This window comes from Eptatretus burgeri, chromosome 11 (assembly GCF_056783735.1).
Source record: "Eptatretus burgeri isolate ZD-2024b chromosome 11, Ebu_testis_v1, whole genome shotgun sequence".
In the NCBI taxonomy this organism is placed as follows: domain Eukaryota; kingdom Metazoa; phylum Chordata; class Myxini; order Myxiniformes; family Myxinidae; genus Eptatretus; species Eptatretus burgeri.
The window spans coordinates 3,907,537-3,917,542 of NC_140971.1; the positions used below are offsets into that span (position 1 = coordinate 3,907,537).

The 10,006-nt window shown below is 41.9% G+C and overlaps 1 protein-coding gene across 6 annotated transcripts in view; it reads right to left on the reverse strand.

Annotated features, from left to right (window-relative positions):
• Positions 1–6,055, reverse strand: part of LOC147016332 (kinesin-like protein KIF1A) — a 108,178-nt gene extending 102,123 nt beyond the window's left edge. For 2 of the 6 annotated variants that reach the window (XM_085847740.1, XM_085847741.1), the window contains exon 1: positions 5,778–6,054. The gene's annotated coding sequence lies outside the window, so the exon portion shown is untranslated. Of the gene's footprint in view, positions 1–5,432; positions 5,456–5,727 lie in introns of those variants that run through there. The other 4 variants (XM_085847737.1, XM_085847738.1, XM_085847743.1 and 1 more) reach the window with 4 other exon arrangements.
• Between the last annotated feature and the right edge of the window lie 3,951 nt (positions 6,056–10,006).

Below are 10,006 nucleotides of genomic sequence, written 5' to 3' on the forward strand. Positions count from 1 at the left end.
TATATATTTAATGATGTGGATTGTGAGAGAGATTTATATATTTAATGATGTGGATTGTGAGAGAGATTTATATATTTAATGATGTGGATTGTGAGAGAGATTTATATATTTAATGATGTGGATTGTGAGAGAGATTTATATATTTAATGATGTGGATTGTGAGAGAGATTTATATATTTAATGATGTGGATTGTGAGAGAGATTTATATATTTAATGATGTGGATTGTGAGAGAGATTTATATATTTAATGATGTGGATTGTGAGAGAGATTTATATATTTAATGATGTGGATTGTGAGAGATTTATATATTTAATGATGTGGATTGTGAGAGAGATTTATATATTTAATGATGTGGATTGTGAGAGAGATTTATATATTTAATGATGAGGATTGTGAGAGATTTATATATTTAATGATGTGGATTGTGAGAGAGATTTATATATTTAATGATGTGGATTGTGAGAGAGATTTATATATTTAATGATGTGGATTGTGAGAGAGATTTATATATTTAATGAGGAGGATTGTGAGAGAGATTTATATATTTAATGATGTGGATTGTGAGAGAGATTTATATATTTAATGATGTGGATTGTGAGAGAGATTTATATATTTAATGATGTGGATTGTGAGAGAGATTTATATATTTAATGATGTGGATTGTGAGAGAGATTTATATATTTAATGATGTGGATTGTGAGAGTTATTTATAGATTTAATGATGTGGATTGTGAGAGATATTTATATATTTAATGATGTGGATTGTGAGAGAGATTTATATATTTAATGATGTGGATTGTGAGAGAGATTTATATATTTAATGATGTGGATTGTGAGAGAGATTTATATATTTAATGATGTGGATTGTGAGAGAGATTTATATATTTAATGATGTGAATTGTGAGAGAGATTTATATATTTAATGATGTGGATTGTGAGAGAGATTTATATATTTAATGATGTGGATTGTGAGAGAGATTTATATATTTAATGATGTGGATTGTGAGAGAGATTTATATATTTAATGATGTGGATTGTGAGAGAGATTTATATATTTAATGATGTGGATTGTGAGAGAGATTTATATATTTAATGATGTGGATTGTGAGAGAGATTTATATATTTAATGATGTGAATTGTGAGAGAGATTTATATATTTAATGATGTGGATTGTGAGAGAGATTTATATATTTAATGATGTGGATTGTGAGAGAGATTTAGATATTTAATGATGTGGATTGTGAGAGAGATTTATATATTTAATGATGTGGATTGTGAGAGAGATTTATATATTTAATGATGTGGATTGTGAGAGAGATTTATATATTTAATGATGTGGATTGTGAGAGAGATTTATATATTTAATGATGAGGATTGTGAGAGAGATTTATATATTTAATGATGTGGATTGTGAGAGAGATTTATATATTTAATGATGTGGATTGTGAGAGATTGTATAAATATGTTTAATGATGTGGATTGTGAGAGAGATTTATATATTTAATGATGTGGATTGTGAGAGATTGTATAAATATGTTTAATGATATGGATTGTGAGAGAGATTTATATATTTAATGATGTGGATTGTGAGAGTTATTTATATATTTAATGATGTGGATTGTGAGAGAGATTTATATATTTAATGATGTGGATTGTGAGAGAGATTTATATATTTAATGATGTGGATTGTGAGAGATTTATATATTTAATGATGTGGATTGTGAGAGAGATTTATATATTTAATGATGTGGATTGCGAGAGAGATTTATATATTTAATGATGTGGATTGTGAGAGAGATTTATATATTTAATGATGTGGATTGTGAGAGAGATTTATATATTTAATGATGTGGATTCTGAGAGAGATTTATATATTTAATGATGTGGATTGTGAGAGAGATTTATATATTTAATGATGTGGATTGTGAGAGAGATTTATATATTTAATGATGTGGATTGTGAGAGAGATTTATATATTTAATGATGAGGATTGTGAGAGATTTATATATTTAATGATGTGGATTGTGAGAGAGATTTATATATTTAATGATGTGGATTGTGAGAGTTATTTATGTATTTAACGATGTGGATTGTGAGAGAGATTTATATATTTAATGATGTGGATTGTGAGAGAGATTTATATATTTAATGATGTGGATTGTGAGAGAGATTTATATATTTAATGATGTGGATTGTGAGAGAGATTTATATATTTAATGATGTGGATTGTGAGAGTTATTTATATATTTAATGATGTGGATTGTGAGAGAGATTTATATATTTAATGATGAGGATTGAGAGAGATTAATGTATTTAATGATGTGGATTGTGAGAGATTGTATAAATATGTTTAATGATATGGATTGTGAGAGAGATTTATATATTTAATGATGTGGATTGTGAGAGAGATTTATATATTTAATGATGTGGATTGTGAGAGATTTATATATTTAATGATGTGGATTGTGAGAGATTTATATATTTAATGATGTGGATTGTGAGAGAGATTTATATATTTAATGATGTGGATTGTGAGAGAGATTTATATATTTAATGATGTGGATTGTGAGAGAGATTTATATATTTAATCATGTGGATTGTGAGAGAGATTTATATATTTAATGATGTGGATTGTGAGAGAGATTTATATATTTAATGATGTGGATTGTGAGAGAGATTTATATATTTAATGATGTGGATTGTGAGAGAGATTTATATATTTAATGATGTGGATTGTGAGAGAGATTTATATATTTAATGATGTGGATTGTGAGAGAGATTTATATATTTAATGATGAGGATTGTGAGAGATTTATATATTTAATGATGTGGATTGTGAGAGAGATTTATATATTTAATGATGTGAATTGTGAGAGAGATTTATATATTTAATGATGTGGATTGTGAGAGATTTATGTATTTAATGATGTGGATTGTGAGAGAGATTTATATATTTAATGATGTGGATTGTGAGAGAGATTTATATATTTCATGATGTGGATTGTGAGAGAGATTTATATATTTAATGATGAGGATTGTGAGAGATTTATATATTTAATGATGTGGATTGTGAGAGAGATTTATATATTTAATGATGAGGATTGAGAGAGATTTATATACAGTATTTGATGATGTCGATTGTGCTTGCATTGTACAAACAGCTATATAACTCAAGTGAATCACTAATTATTTATTAAAATGAGCTCTTTATTTAAAGGTATACTGTTCCAGTAATATTTATGTGAATATAAGCAAATGTTATAAAATTAAAGGCAGAAGAGGCACATGGTAGCAAACAGGTTAAATGGAAGCTCCTCCATTGGTCTTGGATCACATGATCCACAGTGAACAGACTCACTCTACTGTCATATGTGGACATTTTCTGATGGTTTTGTGATTTTTTTTTCCTGGGATATTGGCTTCGAGTTGCATCAGAATGCAAAATTTCAGCTTTTCCCCACCTCGAAGGTATGAAATATATATATATATATATATATATATATATATATATATATATATATATATATATATATATATATATATATATATATATATATATATACAAAATCAGAGCGAAAGTGTGATTGCGTGAGTGAGTGGTTAGAAAGAGCTTTATATATTAGATATTATGATGCAACATAACAAACGATCCCCGCTCCTGCACCTCCATGAGAATTCCTTTATGGACCACACAGGAATCTGCTGAACTGTTTGAGGATCTGATGTTTACAGCTTGAGGAGCCAATGGTACCCACCATAGGATAGCACTATCACGATGATGAGCGATGACTGTACTCCAAATTAATTAATCAAGCTTTTTCAAATTTTATGTTCATGTGCGATGCTTGATCGTCGTATGGAGCTTATACATGGATCACATGGAGGGGAAAGATGTTCAGTCATCGATGCACTTTTATCTGAATTACGCAAGGACATTATAATAAACCACAGACAAATAACTCCTGAATATGGGATTTGAACCAGAGTTCCATGTAATCATGATCGACAGAGGTTCAGATTAGAACACAATCAGCCATACCCAGGATCTATGTTTATGGCTTCCACAGTAATACCATCTTGTAACACAATTTGTTAGGGTACTACATGCACCGGGTGGCATGCTGTAGCTCCATGTGGTCCAATACCATAACCCCCTCTTGAGTATCGGACCGTGACCCCAGTGGTACTTACCGTACCATGCGCCCCCCCCCCAGTGATACCTACTGTATTGTGCTCCCCAGTGGTACCTACCGTGCCCCCTGGGTCCTGTGGTGGAATGCTATGCCCCTGTGGCATCATACCGTGCCTCTCTGTGGTATTGTGCCGCCCCGCTGTGGTATTGTACCATACCCCACTGTAATAGCATGCCATAACCCCCCACCGTGATAGCATGCTATTCCCCCCATCCGGTGAAAGCATGTCATGCCCCTCCCCTGTACTAGCATGCCATCCCCCCTGTGAACTAGCATGCCCCCCTGTGATAGCATGTCATCCTCCCCGTGATAGCACGCCATCCCCCCTGTGCTAGCATGTCATCCCCCCAGTGATAGCATGTCATCCCCCCCATACTAGCATGCCACCACCCCCCCCCGTGATAGCATGTCATTTCCCCCTCCCCATACTAGCATGCCATGCCCCCCCATACGAGCATGCCATCCCCCCCACTCGTGCTAGCATTCTATGCTCCTCTGTGGTAGTATGCCACTGCCATCTCCCCCCCCCGTGGTATTGTACCATACCCCACCGTGGTAACATGCCATGCCCCCTGTAGTATTGTACCATATCCCCGTGGTAGAGTGCCGTACCCCCGTCCCCCGTGGTAGAGTGCGATACCCCCCCGTGGTAGCGTGCCGTACCCCAATGTGGTATTGTACCATGCCATCCAGTCGTACCAAACCATGCCTCCCGCCCCATAGTTTCATACCCACCCCTCCCCCTACGTGGTATCGTACCCACCCCTCCCCCTCCGTGGTATCGTACCCAACCCCAATGTGGTATTGTACCATGCCATCCAGTCGTACCAAACCATGCCCCCTGCCCCATGGTTTCGTACCCACCCCTCCCCTTCCGTGGTATTGTATCCACCCCCTCCCCCTCCGTGGTATCGTACCCACCCCTCCCCCTCAGTGGTATCGTACCCACCCTCCGTGGTATCGTACCCACCCCTCCGTGGTATCGTACCCACCCCTCCCCCTCCGTGGTGTCGTACCCACCCCTCCCCCTCCATGGTATCGTACCCACCCCTCCCCCTCCGTGGTATCGTATCCACTCCCTTTCCCCTCCGTGGTGTTGTAACCACCCCTCCCGCTCCGTGGTATCGTACCCACCCCTCCCCCTCCGTGGTATCGTACCCACCCCTCCCCCCTCCGTGGTATCGTACCCACCCCTCCCCCCTCCGTGGTATCGTACCCCTACCCCCTCCGGTAGTACCTACTGTACTCCCCTGTGGTGCGGAATCTTCACCACACCTCCAAACATTCCTGGTACCACCAACATCACCATCGTCACGCAAATCCGATGTTCCGATCACGTGATCACAGCCCACGCTCATGACCAAAATACCTCATTATTATTATTATTATTAGAATCACAATGAAGGATCGTTGATTCAAATCGAACAGAAACAACGCTTGGCGAGCCCGAGGCGAACCCGAGGCGAACTCGTTTTACAGGATCGAGGTTCGAATACCGACACGAAAAGGTTCGAATCCCGGGAATCCCGAACCTGCGACATCGGATCCTCCGCGCCGTCGGTGCAGAATCGGATCTCCTCACCTGTAAACAGCGAGCAGGTAGGGACCCGCGATGGGACACACAACCCGCAGGTTGAGAAGGAACGAGGGATGGAGGAGGTGGAATGACCGGTTTGGGAGAGAATGACAACACGAGTGACTAATCACTGGGGCTGTTTCGGATGGGAGGAATGATCGGGGAGGGACTGGACACAGAGAACCAGAGGAGGACGTTTACCGTGGGGAGGTGATGGGGGATTGAGGGGGGGAGGGAGGGATCGAAACGAACGACACCAGGTATCGATGGAGGAGCGGGAAGAACGGAGAGAGGACGATGACACCGCGCGGAGCGCAAGGTGACGTCATGAGCGGAGCACGTGATGCGCAAACGAGAGAAAAAAAAACAGGGAGTGACGAACAAAAAAAGGAAGGGACGAGTGGAGTGTGGTGAAGGTGTGAGTGAAGGTGTGAGTGGACGAGGAGAGTGTGGTCACAGTGTGAGTGGAGACGAGGAGAGTGTGGTCACAGTGTGAGTGGAGAATAGGAGAGTGTGGTCAAGGTGTGAGTGGAGAATAGGAGAGTGTGGTCATAGTGTGAGTGGACTAGGAGAGTGTAGTCACAGTGTGAGTGGACGAGGAGAGTGTGGTCACAGTGTGAGTGGACTAGGAGAGTGTGGTCACAGTGTGAGTGGACTACGAGAGTGTGGTCACAGTGTGAGTGGACTAGGAGAGTGTGATCATAGTATGAGTGGACTACGAGAGTGTGGTCACAGTGTGAGTGGACTAGGAGAGTGTAGTCACAGTGTGAGTGGACTAAGAGAGTGTGGTCACAGTGTGAGTGGACTAGGAGAGTGTGATCATAGTATGAGTGGACTACGAGAGTGTGGTCACAGTGTGAGTGGACTAGGAGAGTGTGGTCACAGTGTGAGTGGACTAGGAGAGTGTGGTCATAGTGTGAGTGGACTTGGAGAGTGCGGTCACAGTGTGAGTGGACTAGGAGAGTGCGGTCACAGTGTGAGTGGACTAGGAGAGTGCGGTCACAGTGTGAGTGGACTAGGAGAGTGCGGTCATAGTGTGAGTGGACTTGGAGAGTGTGGTCAAAGTGTGAGTGGACTAGGAGAGTGTGGTCAGAGTATGAGTGGACTCAGAGAATGTGGTCAAAGTGTGAGTGGACTTGGAGAGTGTGGTCATAGTGTGAGTGGACTAGGTGAGTGTGGTCATAGTATGAGTGGACGAGGAGAGTGTGGTCATAGTATCAGTGGACTTGGAGAGTGTGGTCAAGGTGTGAGTGGACGAGGAGAGTGTGGTCATAGTGTGAGTGGAGGAGTGTGGTGTTTGTGAAGGGGTGAGTGAAAGAGTGTGGTGTTTGTGAGGGGGTGAGTGAAGGAGTGTGGTGTTTGTGAGAAGGTGAGTGATGGAGTCTGGTGTTTGTGAAAAGGTGCGTGATGGAGTGTGGTGTTTGTGATAAGTTGCGTGATGGAGTGTGGTGTTTGTGAGAAGGTGAGTGATGAAGTGTGGTGTTTTTGAGAAGGTGAGTGATGGAGTGTAGTGTTTTTGAGAAGGTGAGTGATGGAGAGTGGTGTTTGTGAGAAGGTGAGTGATGGAGTGTAGTGTTTTTGAGAAGGTGAGTGATGGGGTGTGGAGTTTGTGAGAAGGTGAGTGATGGAGTGTCGTGTTTTTGAGAAGGTGAGTGATGGATTGTAGTGTTTGTGAGAAGGTGAGTGATGGAGTGTAGTGTTTTTGAGAAGGTGAGTGATGGAGTGTGGTGTTTGTGAGAAGGTGAGTGATGGAGTGTGGTGTTTGTGAGAAGGTGAGTGATAGAGTGTAGTGTTTTTGAGAAGGTGAGTGATGAAGTGTGGTGTTTTTGAGAAGGTGAGTGATGGAGTGTAGTGTTTTTGAGAAGGTGAGTGATGGAGTGTGGTGTTTGTGAGAAGGTGAGTGATGGAGTGTAGTGTTTTTGAGAAGGTGAGTGATGGGGTGTGGAGTTTGTGAGAAGGTGAGTGATGGAGTGTAGTGTTTTTGAGAAGGTGAGTGATGGAGTGTGGTGTTTGTGAGAAGGTGAGTGATGGAGTGTCGTGTTTTTGAGAAGGTGAGTGATGGAGTGTGGTGTTTGTGAGAAGGTGAGTGATGGAGTGTAGTGTTTTTGAGAAGGTGAGTGATGGGGTGTGGTGTTTGTGAGAAGGCGAGTGATGGAGTGTAGTGTTTTTGAGAAGGTGCGTGATGGAGTGTGGTGTTTGTGATAAGGTGCGTGATGGAGTGTGGTGTTTGTGAGAAGGTGAGTGATGAAGTGTGGTGTTTTTGAGAAGGTGAGTGATGGAGTGTAGTGTTTTTGAGAAGGTGAGTGATGGAGTGTAGTGTTTTTGAGAAGGTGAGTGATGGGGTGTGGAGTTTGTGAGAAGGTGAGTGATGGAGTGTGGTGTTTGTGAGAAGGTGAGTGATGGAGTGTGGTGTTTGTGAGAAGGTGAGTGATGGAGTGTAGTGTTTTTGAGAAGGTGAGTGATGAAGTGTGGTGTTTTTGAGCAAGTGAGTGATGGAGTGTAGTGTTTTTGAGAAGGTGAGTGATGGAGTGTGGTGTTTGTGGGAAGGCGGGTGATGGAGTGTAGTGTTTTTGAGAAGGTGAGTGATGGGGTGTGGTGTTTGTGAGAAGGTGAGTGATGGAGTGTAGTGTTTTTGAGAAGGTGAGTGATGGAGTGTGGTGTTTGTGAGAAGGTGAGTGATGGAGTGTCGTGTTTTTGAGAAGGTGAGTGATGGAGTGTGGTGTTTGTGAGAAGGTGAGTGATGGAGTGTAGTGTTTTTGAGAAGGTGAGTGATGGGGTGTGGTGTTTGTGAGAAGGCGAGTGATGGAGTGTAGTGTTTTTGAGAAGGTGAGTGATGGGATGTGGAGTTTGTGAGAAGGGGAGTGATGGAGTGTAGTGTTTTTGAGAAGGTGAGTGATGGAGTGTGGTGTTTGTGAGAAGATGAGTGATGGAATGTGGTGTTTGTGAGAAGGTAAGTGATGGAGTGTGGTGTTTGTGACAAGGTGAGTGATGGAGTGTAGTGTTTTTGAGAAGGCGAGTGATGAAGTGTGGTGTTTGTGAGAAGGTGAGTGATGGGGTGTGGTGTTTTTGAGAAGGTGAGTGATGGGGTGTGGAGTTTGTGAGAAGGTGAGGGATGGATTGTCGTGTTTTTGAGGTGAGTGATGCAGTGTGGTGTTTGTGAGAAGGTGAGTGATGGAGTGTAGTGTTTTTGAGATGGTGGGTGATGGAGTGTGGTGTTTGTGAGAAGGTGAGTGATGGAGTGCAGTGTTTTTGAGAGGGTGAGTGATGGAGTGTAGTGTTTTTGAGAAGGTGAGTGATGGAGTGTAGTGTTTTTGAGAAGGCGAGTGATGAAGTGTGGTGTTTGTGAGAAGGTGAGTGATGGGGTGTGGTGTTTTTGAGAAGGTGAGTGATGGGGTGTGGAGTTTGTGAGAAGGTGAGTGATGGAGTGTAGTGTTTTGAGATGGTGGGTGATGGAGTGTGGTGTTTGTGAGAAGGTGAGTGATGGAGTGCAGTGTTTTTGAGAGGGTGAGTGATGGAGTGTGGTGTTTGTGAGAAGATGAGTGATGGAATGTGGTGTTTGTGAGAAGGTAAGTGATGGAGTGTGGTGTTTGTGAGAAGGTGAGTGATGGGGTGTGGTGTTTTTGAGAAGGTGAGTGATGGGGTGTGGTGTTTGTGAGAAGGTGAGTGATGGAGTGTGGTGTTTTTGAGAAGGTGAGTGATGGAGTGTGGTGTTTGTGAGAAGGTGAGTGATGGAGTGCAGTGTTTTTGAGAGGGTGAGTGATGGAGTGTGGTGTTTGTGAGAAGATGAGTGATGGAGTGTCGTGTTTTTGAGATGGTGGGTGATGGAGTGTGGTGTTTGTGAGAAGGTGAGTGATGGAGTGCAGTGTTTTTGAGAGGGTGAGTGATGGAGTGTGGTGTTTGTGAGAAGGTGAGTGATGGAGTGTGGTGTTTGTGAGAAGGTGAGTGATGGGGTGTGGTGTTTGTGAGAAGGTGAGTGATGGAGTGTAGTGTTTTTGAGAAGGTGAGTGATGGAGTGTCGTGTTTTTGAGAAGGTGAGTGATGGGGTGTGGTGTTTGTGAGAAGGTGAGTGATGGAGTGTGGTGTTTTTGAGAAGGTGAGTGATGGGGTGTGGTGTTTGTGAGAAGGTGAGTGATGGAGTGTGGTGTTTGTGAGAAGGTGAGTGATGGGGTGTGGTGTTTTTGAGAAGGTGAATGATGGGGTGTGGAGATTGTGAGAAGGTGAGTGATGGAGTGTGG